Source organism: Phacochoerus africanus, chromosome 10 (assembly GCF_016906955.1).
Source record: "Phacochoerus africanus isolate WHEZ1 chromosome 10, ROS_Pafr_v1, whole genome shotgun sequence".
Classification (NCBI taxonomy): domain Eukaryota; kingdom Metazoa; phylum Chordata; class Mammalia; order Artiodactyla; family Suidae; genus Phacochoerus; species Phacochoerus africanus.
In genome coordinates, this window is record NC_062553.1 from 26266246 (window position 1) to 26282360 (window position 16115).

Consider the following 16115-nt stretch of genomic DNA (forward strand, 5'->3'; position numbering starts at 1 on the left):
ATATACTGCACTTTCTAAATATCTCTTCAAAGAAAAGGGAAACATTTTATATGCTTAATAAAGTTATTAACTCTCATTAATTTCACATTTTAAGTAATATAAAAATATCTCAGAGTGTAAAATATCATCATGTATATCATATGATAATAAGCACCATTATGGGAATAACCAGGTCACAAATACATAATTATCCATAAACTACTGACTCACTGTATGACTCACTTAAAATTTCATAAGTATTAATGTAAGACAAATAAAAGTACTCTTGCAATGTAAATAAGACATAATTTCAAATCATATTTTAAATTTATATTTTATAAATAATTTTTGTTAAACAATAAATGTTCTATTCATTATTTGATGCTTTCCTTTTTACACATTTCTAGAAAGTTGAATGAGAGAGTATAAATAATTATAGAGAAATGAAGCAAATACAATATAACATTTTTTTAAGATTTTTATTTTTTCTATTATGGTTAATATACAACATTCTGTCAATTTCTGGTGTACAGCAAAGTCACCCAGTATGTGTGTGTGTGTATATATATATATTATAGTATAGTATAATTATATATATTATTAAGTAATATATATAAAATTCTTTTTATAACATTATCCTCCATCATTTTCCATCACAAGTGACTATAGTTCCCTGTACTGTACAGCAGGATCTCATTGTTTAGCCACTTCAAATGCAATAATTTGTATCTATTAACCCCAAACTCCCAGTCCATCCCAATCCCTCCCCCTCCCCCTTTGCAACCACACATCTGTTCTCCAAGTCCATGAGTTTGTTTCTTTTCTGTAGATAGGTTCTTTTGTGCCATATATTAGATTCCAGATATAAGTGATATCATATGGTATTTGTCTCTTTTTTTATGATTTACTTCACTTAGTGTGAGTCTTTAGTTCCTCCGTGTTGCTGTAAATGGTAGTATTTTGTTCTTTTGTATGACTGAATAGTATTCCACTGTGTATATGTACTGCTTCTTCTTAATCCATTCATCTGTTGATGGACATTTAGGTTGTTTCCATGTCTTGGCTATGGTGAATAGTGCTGCAATGAACATACGGGTGCATGTATTTTTTCAAGGAAAGTTTTGTCTGGATATATGCCCAAGAGTGGGGTTGCTGGGTCATATGGTAGTTCTATCTTTAGTTTGCTGAGGTCCTTCCATATTGTTTCCATAGTGGTTGTACCAATTTACATTCCCCCAACAGTGTAGGAGTGTTCCCTTTTCTCCACACTGTTTGCAGCATTTGCTGTTTGTTGACTTGTCAATGATGGCCATTCTGACTAGTGTGAGGTGTAGTTTTGATTTGCATTTCTCTAATAATTAGTTATGTTGAACATTTTTTCATGTGCCTGTTGACTTCTGAAGACCTTCATCTGTAGGTCTTCTTTGAAGAAATGTCTATTCAGGTCTTTTATCCATTTTTCAATTGGGTCATTGGCTTTTTGCTGGTGAGTGGTATAAGCTGTTTATGTATTTTATAGAGGTTAAGTCCTTGTCAGTTGCATCATTTGACATTATTTTCTCCCATTCCATAGGTTCTCATTTTGTTATGGTCTCCTTTGCTGTTGAAAAGCTTGTTAGTTTGTTTAGGTCCCACTGGTTTATTCTTGCTTTTATTTCTATTGCCTTGTAGGTTGATGTCAGATTATGTTTTGTCTATGTTCTCTTCTAGGAATTTTATGATGTCTTGTCTAACATTTAAGTCTTTAAACCATTTATTTTTGTGCATGGTGTGAGGATATGTTCTAGTTTCATTGATTTAAACGCACCATTTGCTGAAGAGACTGTCTTTTTCCCATTTTATATTCTTGCCTCCTTTGTCAAAGATTAATTGACCATAGAGGTATGGTTTCTCTATTCTTCTCCATTGGTCTGTATGTTATTGTACAAGTACTACATTGTCTTGATTACTGTAGCTTTCTAATATTGTCTGAAGTCTGGGAGAGTTATGTTTCCTGCTTGGTATTTATTCTTCAGGATTGCTTTTATGGTTCCATATTAATTTTGGGGTTGTTTGTTCTCATTCTGTAAAAATGCCATGGGCAATTTGATAGTGATTGCATTGAATCTTTAGATTGCTTTGGGTAGTGTGGTCATTTTAACAATATTAATTCTTCCGATTTAGGAACATGAAATATTTTTCCATTTCTTTGAATCCTCTTTAATTTCCTTGATTAATGTTTTACAGTTCTCAATATATAAGTCTTTCATGAACTTCATGAGGTTTATTCTTAGGTATTTAATTTTTTTGGAGTATGATTTTAAAAGTTATTGTGTTTTTTATATTCCTTTTCTAATCTTTACTTGTTAGCACACAGAAATGCAACTTTGCATTGTTCAGTTCCAGTAGTTTTTTGTGGAGTCCATAGGGTTTTCTATATATAGTATCATATTATCAGCATAGAGTGACAGTTTTACTTCTTCTCTTCCAATTTGGATACCTTTTATTTCTTTTGTTTGCCTGATTGTTCTGGCTAGGATTTCCAATACTGTGTTGAATAAAAGTGAGATTGGGCATCTTTGTCTTGTAACAGATTTTAGTGTGAAAGCTTTCAGCTTTTCTCCTTGGATTATTGTATTAGCTGTGGTTTTGTCATAAGTGGCTTTGATTATGTTATGTTCCCTCTATATCCACTTTGTTAAGAGTTTTTATCATGAATTGATATTAGATTTTGTCAAATGCTTTTTCTGCACCTATTGAGATGATCATTTGGTTTTTGACTTTTCTTTGTTAATGTGGCTTATTACATTGATTTATTTACATATGTTGAACCAACCATGTAAACTTGTGTTGAATACCACTTGGTGATGTTGTATGATCTTTCTCTATGTTGTTGGATTCAGCTGGCTGAAATTTTGTTGAGAATTTTTGGGTGTATATTCATCAAAGTTATTGGCCTATAATTTTCTTTCTTGGTAGTATCTTTGTCTGGTTTTGGTATTAGGGTGATGGTGGTTCATAGAATGTCTTTGGGAATGTTTATTCTTCTTCAAATTTGGAAAAGATTATGAAGGATAGGTATACATTCTTCTTTGTATGTTTGGTAGAATTCACCTGTGAAGCCATAGGGTCCTGGACTTTTGTTTGTTGGGAGTATTTTTATTATATATTCTATTTCATTTCTAGTGATTAGTCTGTTAAATTGATCTATTTCTTCTTGTCAGTTTTGGTGGGCTGTTTAACTCTAGAAAGTTGTCCATTTCTTCTAGGTTGTCAAATTTGTTGGCATATAATTGTTCATAGTATTCTCTCTCTAGATCTCTTTTTGTATTTTGGTAGTATCTGTTGAGATTTCTCCTTTTTCATTTCTTTGTTTAAATTCTTTCTCTCCTCTTCTAGGTGATTACTCCCAGAGGTTTGTCAATTACATTTACCCTTTCAAAGAACCAGCTCTTGGTTTTATTGATTTTTTTCTATTATTTTTTGAACCTCTATTTTATTGATTTCCTCTCTGATTTTTTATGATTTCTTTCCTTCTGCTTACTTTAGCTGTTGTTTGTTTTTCTTTTTCCAATTCTTTTAGGTGGTGTTTTAAGTTTTTGATTTGAGATTTTTCTTCTTTTTTGAGGAAGGCTTGTATTGTATCTTCTCTTTTAGCACTGCTTTTGTGACATCCCATAGGTTGGGTTATTATTTATTTCGAGGTAATTTTTAATTTTTCTTTGGATTTCCTCACCAACCACTGGTTTTTAGTAGCATTTTGTTTAGTGTTAATGTAGTAAATTTTTTGCCATTTCTTTTCCTGTGCTTGATTTATAATTTCATGCTATTGTGGTCAGAGAAGATAATTGAAATAATTTCTATACTCTTATATTTGTTGAGGTTAGTTTTGTGCACTAGTATGTGGTCAGTCCTTGAGAATATCCCATGTGCACTTGAAAAGAATGTGTATTCTGATTTTTTTGGATATGATTTCTTGAAAATGTCAATTAAGTCTAACTTTTCTATTTTGTCATTTAGGGTCTCTCTTACCTTATTGATTTTCTGTCTAGAGGATCTGTCCATTGATGTGAGTGGGGAGTTAAAGTCTCCTACTATTATTATGTTTCCATCAATTTCTCCTTTTATATCTGTTAGTATTTGTCGTATGTATCTGAGTACTCCTGTATTGGGGGCATATATATTGATGATTGTAATAACCTTTTCTTGAATGGATTCTTTTATCATTAAATAGTGTCCTTCTTTTGTCTTTATTTATGGTCTTCATTTTAGAGTCTATTTTGCTACTTTGCTGAATTCATTAATCAGTTCAAGTAGTTTTTGGGTTGAATCCTTAGGGTTTTCTATGTATAGTATCATGTCATCTGCATACAGTGACAGTTTTATCTCTTCTCTTCCTATATGGATGCCTTTTATTTCTTTTGTTTGCCTAATTGCTGTGGCTAGGACTTCCAAAACTATGTTGAAGAGCAGTGGTGAGAGTGGGCATCCCTGTCTTGTTCCAGATTTGAGTGAGAAGGCTTTCAGTTTTTCCCCATTGAGTATTATATTTGCTGTGGGTTTAAGATTAACATTCAGAAGTCAGTTGCATTTCTGTATACCAGCAATGAAACATTAGAAAAGGAATACAAAAATACGATACCTTTTAAAATTGCACCTCACAAAATCAAATACCTCGGAATACACCTGACCAAGGAGGTAAAGGACCTATATGCTGAGAACTATAAAACTTTAATCAAAGAAATCAAAGAAGATGTAAAGAAATGGAAAGATATTCCATGTCCCTGGATTGGGAAAATCAATATTGTAAAAATGGCCATACTACTCAAAGCAATCTACAGATTCAATGCAATCCCTATCCAATTACCCATGACATTTTTCACAGAACTAGAACAAACAATCCAAACATTTATATGGAACCACAAAAGACCCAGAATCGCCAAAGCAATCCTGAGAAACAAAAACCAAGCAGGAGGCATAACTCTCCCAGACTTCAAGAAATACTACAAAGCCACAGTCATCAAAACAGTGTGGTACTGGTGTCAAAACAGACAGACAGACCAATGGAACAGAATAGAGAACCCAGAAATAAACCCTGACACCTATGGTCAATTACTCTTTGACAAGGGAGGCAAGAACATCAAATGGGAAAAAGAAAGTCTATTCAGCAAGCATTGCTGGGAAACCTGGACAGCTGCATGCAAAGCAATGAAACTAGAACACACCCTCACACCATGCACAAAAATAAACTCCAAATGGCTGAAAGACTTCAATATACGACAGGACACCATCAAACTCCTAGAAGAAAACATAGGCAAAACACTCTCTGACATCAACATCATGAATATTTTCTCAGGTCAGGCTCCCAAAGCAAGAGAAATTAGAGCAAAAATAAACCCATGGGACCTCATCAAACTGAAAAGCTTTTGCACAGCAAAGGAAACCCAAAAGAAAACAAAAAGACAACTTACAGAATGGGAGAAAACAGTTTCAAATGATGCAACTGACAAGGGCTTAATCTCTAGAATATATAAACAACTTATACAACCCAACAGCAAAAAAGCCAATCAATCAATGGAAAAATGGGCAAAAGACCTGAATAGACATTTCTCCAAAGAAGATATACAGATGGCCAACAAACACATGAAAAAATGCTCAACATCGCTGATTATAAGAGAAATGCAAATCAAAACTACCATGAGATATCACCTCACACCAGTCAGAATGGCCATCATTAATAAATCCACAAATAACAAGTGCTGGAGGGGCTGTGGAGAAAAGGGAACCCTCCTGCACTGCTGGTGGGAATGTAAACTGGTACAGCCACTATGGAGAACAGTTTGGAGATACCTTAGAAATCTATCCATAGAACTTCTATATGACCCCACAATCCCACTCTTGGGCATCTATCTGGACAAAACTCTCCTTAAAAGAGACACGTGCACCCGCATGTTCATTGCAGCACTATTCACAATAGCCAGGACATGGAAACAACCTAAATGTCCATCGACAGATGATTGGATTCGGAAGAGGTGGTATATATACACAATGGAATACTACTCAGCCATAAAAAAGAATGACATAATGCCATTTGCAGCAACATGGATGGAACTAGAGAATCTCATACTGAGCAAAATGAGCCAGAAAGACAAAGACAAATACCATATGATATCACTTATAACTGGAATCTAATATCCAGCACAAATGAACATCTCCTCAGAAAAGAAAATCATGGACTTGGAGAAGAGACTTGTGGCTGCCTGATGGGAGAGGGAGGGAGTGGGAGGGATCGGGAGCTTGGGCTTATCAGACACAACTTAGAATAGATTTACTAGGAGATCCTGCTGAATGGCATTGAGAACTTTGTCTAGATACTCATGTTGCAACAGAAGAAAGGCTGGGGGAAAAATGTAATTGTAATGTATACATGTAAGGATAACCTGACCCCCTTGCTGTACAGTGGGAAAATAAAAAAAATATTAAAAAAAATAAAAAAAATAAAATAAAGTCTATTTTGTCTGATATGACTATTGTACCTCCTGCTTTCCTGTGTTTCCCATTTGCATGAAACATCTTTTTCCATCCTCCCACTTTAAGTTTATATTTGTCCTCTGTTCTGAGGTGAATCTCTTGTAGAGAGAATATTGTAGGCTTTTTGTTTTCTTTTAGCCAATATACCACTCTATTTCTTTTGCTTGGAACATTCAGTCCATTGGCATTTAAGGTAATTATTGATAAATATATATTTATTGCCATTTTAAACCGTGTTTTCCAGTTGATTCTGTTTTTCCTTTGTTCCTTTCTTTTTTTTTTTTTTTTGGTTAGATGATTTTCTTTTATGTTATGCTTGTATCCTCTTCTTTTTAGTTTTTGTGGATGTAATATTTGGTTTCAATTTGTGATTGCCTTGTTTTTCAAGTATGTTAACCTCTTCCTACATCTGCTTGCTCCAGCCTGATTGTCATATAGGGTCAAACACATTCCAGAAAAATAGAGTCTAGATTTTCTTACTTTCCTTCCTCTCATTTTTTGACTTTGAAGTCCTTTTTTTTTTTAAAATATCTTCATGTTTGTGCTTTTGCTTTTCCTTGTGTTTAGAATTACTTTTAAAAGTTGTTCCCCCCCCCCCCATCTATTTACCTCTGTATACTGGCTTATTTACACAACTGCTTTCCAATTGTGATTTTCCTTTATTCCAATTTCTTCTTACTTCTTTATTTAGAGGAGCCCTTTCAGTATTTCTTTTGGAATTGGTTTAGTATTGCTGTACTCTTTCAGTTTTTGTTTGTTGGAGAAATTCTCTATTTCTCCTTCTATTTTAAATGATATTATGTCTGGATAGAGTATTCTAGGATGTAAAAGTTTTCCCTTTTAGAACTTTGAATATATCTTGACACTCTCTCTGGCCTGTAGTGTTCCTATAGAGAAATCAGCTGATAGTTTTATGGGGGTTCCCTTATAATTAAGTCTTTGTTTTATTCTTGCTGCCTTTAGAATCTGCTCTTTAACTTTTGCCCTTTATATTATAATATGTCTTGGTGTGGGCCTGTTTGGTTTCAACTTGTTTGGGACACTCTTTGCTTCCTGTATCTTGGTATCTGGTTCCTTTAGATTTAGAAAGTTTTCAACCATAATTTCTTCAAATATATTTTCAATCTCCTTTCTTTCCTTCTCCTTTTGGAATCCCTATTTTGCATAGTTTGGCCCACTTTATATTATCCCATAAATCTCTTATATTGCTTTCATTTTTTTCTTTTAATTTGGTTTTCTCTCTGCTGTTCTGATTGGATGATTTCCATTATTCTGTCTTCTAAGTCACTAATTTGCTACTCTGAATTATTCATTCTGCTCTTCAGTAACTTTAACTCAGCTTGCATCTCTGTGAATGAATTTTCTGGGGTCTTTTGGCTCCTCCTTGTATTTTCTAGTTCCTTTCTAGAACAATCTGCATTACTGTTCATATCTGCTCTTAATTTCTTAATTCCTTCAGTATTTTTACTATCTCCTTTTTTAATTTAGTGTCTGTTAGATGGCGGAGTTCTGTTTCATTGTTGTTCCTTTAGGTGAATTCTTCTGTTCTTTTAACTGGGAATGTTTCTTGAGGTTCTTCATTTTGCTTATATTTTTCTTATTCTGTGAGTTTAGGGAAAACATCCACTGTAGTCTTAGAGGGCTATTTATATGTGTGAGGTCCACTGTTAAATTTCTGAGATCTTACTTTTTATTTTTAGGGTGACCTGTATGCCTCTAGGGAGATGGAGGCAATGGGTAGGACTAATAGCTAGTGCCTGGTTTTGGGGTCCTTGACAGTGGCAAGGACCTGTGGGAAGGTGGCACAGACTTCTCCTAGTTGCAGAGCCCTGGGAAGCAACAGTGACCAGGCAGGTGTAGGTAGTGCCTGGAGCACTTAGCAGTGGCAACAGCAATGTGGCTGCATTCCCAGGAGAGTGAGAGCAGTGGGTGGTGCTCAGTTGCAGTGCCCTCTTCTTTGCCAACCTATGAGGTGACTGGGGCTGCAGGTGGTATCTGTTCACAGACCCCTAGTGGTGACAGGCCATGCCTACCTCTGGTGTCTGAAATGTCTGCTGTGGTTTGACCCCACTGCCTGTAGACAAGGCAAGAGGCTCTGCATTACACTTAGCTCCCTGTTGCCCTTAGCCCACATGAGAGGTGCCTGGCCACCCGTAGCCCACAAGAGGCACCCTGTTACCCATGGCTTGTGCAAGTGGTGCCTCACTACCTGTAGCCTTCATCAGAGTCACCCCACCCTGTGAGAGACCTTATGTGCATAGGGAAAGATATTCCCCTGGCAGTCCTCCCCTCCTTCTCTTTCCCTCTCCAACAATGGTGGCTTGCTTCTCTTGTAGGCCCAGACCTCCTCCTAGGTTCCCTCAATTGGCACTCAGCTTCCCAGCCCACGGTGCACAGCTCTCTAGCCCCTCAGGCTGTCTCTACATAGCCAACCATATTCTTCTCCCCAGAACTGACCTCCAGAGCCTAAATCTCAGCACCCAGCTCCTTCCCAAGTGTCTCAGACTGTGGTGTCTAGGGGTGGTAGTACCCTCTGCTTTGTTCTCCTCAGTCAAGCTGCTATGTTTTTCTCTAAAACTCTGAGGTCCCTCTGTCTTGGCTGATCTCCCCGTCAGTTAGGTGTCTTCCCAGGGTGTGGGTTCCTTTCCTCTTTAACACCTCCCTCTCAGGAGTTCTAGTCTCATCCTGATTCCTTTTCTCTTTTCTTATTTCCTTTGTTCTACCCAGTTATATGAAGGGTTTCTTGCCCTTTTGGGAGGTTTAAGGTCTTCTGCAAGTATTTAGTAGATGTTCTGTGTGAATCATTCTACATGTGAATTTTTTTTCTTTTTGGATGTGTTTGTAGGAGAAGTTGAGCACCATATCTTACTCCTCTGCAATCTTGATCCTCATCCTAATTTATTTGGTATTAAGCTTATTCTCTGAAAAAAAAGTGGTTTGATGTATTTTAAGCATATCAAAAGCAGACAGACTAGTATCAAAAAATGCCTATAATCGTAAAAAGAAAATTTTGTTTCATCCTGTCATTTATGTACTTGTGAATTTATTACTTTAGCTTTCTGATTTCTGATCATAATTTTCAAGGAAAACATTTTAATGACAAATTACTAGTTACAAAAATCAGCATTTTCAACTGTCATTGACAAGAAGATGATAAAAACAATCATAATAATTTTATAAGTGGAAAAATCCATTTGTGAGTCAATCAGAAAATTAAATAAGAAAACAATTATGGTAATGGCTCATTTATCTGCAGTATTTATATTAAAGTTTTCTTTATGAAAAATATTTTCCCGGGCAAAATCACTTAAGCTTATATTTTAAATGAAACTAACTTAATAATGAAAATACTTTTATATTTCTTGCTATGTTCCACATGCTTTTGTACTTGTTTTATATATATTAACTCAATCTGTAAAGCAGCCCTATGTCAGAAGTACTATTATTGTTCCTATTTTAGAGGTAAGAAAATTGAGGTGCAAAAATGCAGTTGGCACGTATTTATCCAAAGAATGCATGGTACAATTTAGACTCCAATCTAGGGGTATAATTCAAAGTCTTTTGCTTTTTATTAAAAAAATAATTATTCTGTGCTGCCTCTGTTAGGTTTAAAATATTAACTTTAACAATAAACACATAGCTATACTTCCAGCGTCATGTCTATGAGGAAATTCCATTTGTAGAAGAAACTCTTCTTGGGTCATCACTGGTCTTACAAATGAAGAAGAAGTTGCCAAGTTTTTACCTTCTCATAAAATATGCACTTGAACTACTATAGCAGGAGCCAAATTCAGTTCAGAAGAGTTTCCTGAAGTAAGCTACCCAGAGCAGTACCTCTGGAGGGGCAAAGCCTGGGGCCAGAAGCAAGGTGAAGAATTCTGAGCATATTCACCTGAAGTTAGGGACCACAAGTCAAAGTGACCCAAAAAAAATTAAAAAATCTGAATGATTCCATTACTGTTAAAAAGTTCTGGTACAAATATAACCTATATTTTAAAACAATAGCCTACAGTTTAAATATTGGAATTTTAAATAACACTGATAACAATATCAATTAAATGAAAAGGTATTGAGAATAAACCTGAAAATACATGGGCAAGACCTCTGTGCAGACATCTGTAAAACTTTAAAAAGCTTTAAACAAGGAATGGATTAATGGAGACTATCCCATGTTCTTTCACAGGAAATATCAGAATCATATAGCTATCTATTATATTCAAATGGATCTATATATTTATTATACTTTCAAATAAAATAAACAAATATAAATATTATATTTTATAATATATATATCTTACATCTATTCTTCATGCTTTGTTCAGCATTTCCATGCAAGAATAAAATAGTACAAACAAATAATTTGAATGCATCTTTACTTACATGTTATTTAAAAATCTAGAAAGGTTTTGCTCATTTCAAATCTGACCATGCTCCATTGTAATACTTCTCAACATTGACTTTCCACTTGAACATTTCTAAGTTATAACCTCTAAAGCTAATCTGCTTCTTTTTATAATATTAATATTTTATCCTTTTAGGCTGAATTGAAACTTTTTTTGTAGTTTCAACATGCTTTAGTTAAAAACTGTATCTAAATTTTTAAACTAAAATATAACCATAACATACCTTATCTGATTTCAATTTATTTTCTTTTTCTAGCTGTACCTGTGGCATATGGAAGTTCCTGGGCCAGGGATCAAATCTGAGTGGAATTAAAGCTACAAAGCCTCAGAGAGGAGCTGGATCATTAACCCACTGCTCCACAGCAAGTCCTGATTTTAATTTCTAAAGCAAACATTTAAGTTAGTTATATGGATTATTCTAGACTAATTTATGTGCATGTAAATAAAAATAAAACTCAGATAGCTTAAGGGGGGGATTCTATTGTTTCAGCTCTGAATACCATTGGCTTAGCATCATTTCTAATAAGTGTATCCATATGGTCTGTGGGATCTCCATAGGCAGAACCAAAATAGCATGGTCTTTACATCAGTTATTGTGGAAATAAAGATTTAAAAAAAAAGCTGTAATGTTCTTTGCAAGCTGTATACTCATGGTTAGGATAGTTTTCCTTGTATTCAATGGCCTCAGAACTGCCTTTTAATTTTTTAAAATTATTCTATGGCTTGGGCTTGGTTGGACAGAGATGGCATATGAAATAATAAGAATCTGGGCAATGCTATCTGGTTAAGTGGGATATGTTCATATGTCTAGCCAAGGAGGATTGAGTGGTGTCCTCAGATATAATTTCAAGAAATAGGTGTCTTAGCTTTATCCTCATGGATTCATCAAAGACATGGAGTTTTCAGCCCCTGCAGGACATTGCTGAATCATAACAATCAATTTCTTTAGAGGTATGGGATTAGAAAAAGATTCTTTGTAGAGATAAGAATGCATAGAAGGAAGTAAGGATATAGAGCAGTAGAGTCTACTCTTTCAAGGGAAGCAAACTAGAAGAAAAATAAGTTTAAGTTTAGAGAGGGGTGTAAGATTAAAGACATTATTGAAAAAAAAAGAGGCACAGTCCAGAGTTCCTACTGGAAATGGTACATTTCTTGAGCTATCAAACTGCCAAATTTTGTGGTTGTATCCAGCCTTTCTTAGTCAGTTAGAAATTAGGGAAAGTAACTAGATTTTAGGTCTGGGTCAACCAGGTGTATTTTAAAAACAACAGCAACAACAATAACAAAAACAAATTGAGAAGACAATTTATTTGTATATTTTGTCCAAAGAGGTCAAAGTTGTAGATTTTAGGTTCTTGGTTCAGGTACACAACAAAGTGAGCAATAAAAATTGTGATACTGAAAGACAACAAGAAGTTTAAGAGACGTTATAGTCGTTACACAAGAATGAGTATTCTAGGATTAAACACTTTTTTTAAATTACTAGGTGAGAGAGAAGTGTCATAGGTGAATGGTATAATCCTCAAAAAAAGGAAGATGTGATTTGTAATTAATTGCAAAATGGCACAAAGAAAATCAAATAGTACATGAGGGAGATTCCTTTCCCTTGTGTTGCCTTTTTCTGCTTCTAAGAATATGAGAAAATGAGGAGGCTCAAATAACAATGCTACAGGTCAACACTATCCTCAGAGAAAGTTGTACATTAAGTTAGAAAGATATGGGTTGTGGAGAGAGGGATTGCTTTTTCCTTAAACATTCTCTGATATTCTTCTTTGTCTGGTTTTGGTATCAGAATAATGATGGCTTCATAGAATTAGCTTGGGAGTCTTCCTTCCTCTGCAGTTTTCTGGAAAAGTTTCAGAAGAAGAGGTATTAACTCTTCTCTGAATGTTTGGTAGAACTCAGCTGTGAAGCCATCAGGTCTTGGACTTTTGGTTTTTTTGGAAGTTTTTTAATCACATTTTCAAATTTAGCGCTTGTGATTGGTCTAATCATATTTTCTATTTCTTCATTGTTCAGTCTTTGAAGGTTGTACCTTTGAAAGAATCTGTCCGTTTCTTCTAGGCTCTCCATTTTATTGACATACAGTTGCTCATAGTAGTTTCTCATGATCCTTTGTATTTCTGCTGTGTCAGTTGTAACTTCTCCTTTTTAAATTTCTAATTTTATTGATTTGAACCCTCTCCCTTTTTTTCCTGGCTAACGGTTTAACAATTTTGTTAATCTTTGCAAAGAACCAACTTTTGATTTCATTGATCTTCTCAATAGTTTTCTTTGTCTCTATGTTACCAATTTCTGCTCTAATCTTTATGATTTCTTTCCTTCTACTAATTGTGGGCTCTGTTCTTCCTTCTCTAGATGTTTAAGGTGTAAGTTTAGGTTGTTTATTCACAATTTTTCTTCTTTCCTGCGATAAGACTGTATTGCTATAAAATTCCCTTTCAGAACTGCTTTTTCTGTGTCCCATAGGTTTTGGATTGTTGTATCTTTATTGTCATTTGTCTTTATGTATCTTTTAATTTCCTCTTTGATCTCTTCAATGATCCATTGGTTGTTTAGTAGCATATTTTTTAGCTTCCAAGATTTTATGTTTTGTGCTCCTTTTTTCTTGCAGTTGATTTCTAGTCTCATAGCATTGTGATCAGAGAAAAAGCTAAATAATTTCAGGGTTTTTTTTTTTAATTTACCAAGGTTAGATCTGTGGCCCAAGGTGTGATCTATCCTGAAGAATGTTCTATGTGCACATAAGAAGAAAATATATTCTGCTGCTTCTGGGTGAAAAGTTCAATATATATCAGTTAAGTCTTCTTGGTCTATAGTATCATTTAAGATCAGTGTTTCCTTGCTGATTTTCTGTCTGGATGACCTGTCTATTGTTATGAGCAGAGTGTTAAAATCTCCAACAATTATTGTGTTATTGTCAATTTCCCTTTTATAGATGTTAGTAGCTGCCTTATATATTGTGCTGCTCCTATGTTGGGTACATATATATATATATATATATATATATATATTTACAATTGTTATTTCTTCTTCTTGTATTGATCCTTTGATTATGAAATTATGAAATGCCCTTCTTTGTCTCTTGTGACCTTCTTTAGTTTAAAATCTATTTTGTCTTATGAGTATTGCTACTCCTGCTTTTCTATAATTTCCATTTGCATGTAATATTTTCTTCCATTCCTTCACTTTAAGTCTCTTTGTGTCCTTAGATCTGAAGTGAGAGTCTTGTAGACAGCATATACGTGGGTCTTGCTGTTGAATCCATTCAGCCAATCTTTGTCGCTCAGTTGGAGTGTTTAATCCATTTACATTCAATGTAATTATGGATAAGTATGTACTTATTATTTAATTATGATTATTATTTAGCTTGCTATTGTGGGTATTTTTTGATCCCATCCTTTTTTTGTCTTCTCTTGTGATTGTGACCATCTTTAGTATTATGTTTGGCTTTTTTTTTTTTAATATGTGTGACCATTATAGTTATTTGATTTGTTGTTCCCCTTATATTTTGATGTATCCATCTATATGTGTGCAGAATTGTTTCTGATTGTTGGTATCTTAATTTCAAATGCATTTTCAATGTTATTCATTAGTCCTCTCCTCTTCTTGTGCTTGCTAGTTTAGACATAATATTTGTCAATGGGTGATTTCCTACTTTTAAATTATCTTTGCCTTTACCAGTGTTTTCATTTTTAATATTCTTGTTTCTAATTGTAGCTTTTCCTTTTCTGCTTAGAGAAGTTCCTTTAGTAGTTGATGTAGAACTGGTTTGGAGGTGTTGAATTCTTTTAGCTTTTGCTTGTCTGTAGAGTTTTTGATCTCTCCATCTGATTTGAATGGGAGCTTTGCTGGGTATAGTATTCTTGGTTCTAGTTTCCGCCTCTTCATCACCTCAAGTATATTTTGCCAGTCTCTTCTGGATTATAGTTTCTGCTGAAAGATCAGCTGTTATCCCTATGGGGATTCCCTTATATGTGATTTATTGCTTTTCCCTTGTGGATCTTAATATTTTTTCTTTGAACTTAATTTTTGTCAGTTTGAGTAGTATGTGCTTTGCTGTATTTCTTCTTGGGTTTATTTTTATGGAAATCTCTGTGCTTCTTCCACTTGAGTTAGTGTTCCCTTTCCCATATTTCGGAAATTTTTGGTTTTAATCTCCTCAAATGTTTTATCTGGTCCTTTCTTTCTCTATTCTCCTTCTGGAACCTCCTATGATGCAAATGTTGGTATGTTTAATGTTGTCCCAGAGGTCTCTTAGACTCTCCTCAGTTTTTTTTTTTTTCATTCTTCGTTCTTTATTCTTTTCTATAGCACTGATTTCCACCACTCTGTCTTCCACCCCACTTTTCATTCTTCTGCCTCCATTAACCTGCTATTGGTTCATTCTAGATTATTTTTTATTTCAACTACTGCACTATTCATCTTGCTCTTTAAATCTTCTAGCTCTTTGTCAAACATTTTTTTTTAAGTTCTGCATCTATGTCTACATTCTTTTTCTAAGATCTTGGATCATCTTTATAATCATCATTCTGAATTCTTTTTCAGGTAAATTGCCTATCTGCTCATTTAGTGGTTTCTATGTGTTTTTGTCTTGTTCCTTTGTCTGAAAACTGCTTCTTTGACATCTCATAGTGTCCTCCTTTCTGTTTATCTTCCCCTTGACAGTTGGTTTGCAGATGTTGAAGTAGGTGCCCAGTCCTGGAGTTCTCAAGGGAGGTTGCAGTTCATGTATACCCAGAGGACATGTTGGGAACAATGGTATCACACTTGCCCTGTAGCTGGGAAGTTGCTAGGGATAGAGATAGGGTCTGTGAGGCAGGTGGCAGTATTTCACCATTCACAGGATTACTTTTGTAGCTTGCAGGAGTAGCAGTGTCTCTTACAGGCCCTCCTGCTAGCAGGTAGCTTTGAGGGCTATTTTTCATAGCTTTCAATGTCAGTCACATTTCCTGCCACCTTTCTCTTTGCCTGGAAAGCTCTAGGGACTGCTCCCTGTAGATACAGGCAGGTGCCACTATTCTGCCTGCCCTCCCCTTGTTTGGGCACTCTAAGGATCTCTCTCTAAAGTCCCAGGGGCAGGGGCTTCACCCTAATTCTTGCTCAAAGGCTCTCTCTGTAGCTGCAGGATGTGTGTTTCTGGTGATTCCTCCCCCGCCTTGTTGCTGGTAGGAGTGCTCTCTGTAGCCCTGTACCTTGGAATGTGGGTTAATGGGCTTCCCC

General features: G+C 35.0%; 1 pseudogene; it reads right to left on the bottom strand.

Moving 5' to 3' along the window:
- LOC125137376 (nuclear envelope pore membrane protein POM 121C-like) overlaps positions 1 to 15820 on the bottom strand; it is a 59198-nt pseudogene extending 43378 nt beyond the window's left edge.
- Positions 15821 to 16115: the final 295 nt, after the last annotated feature.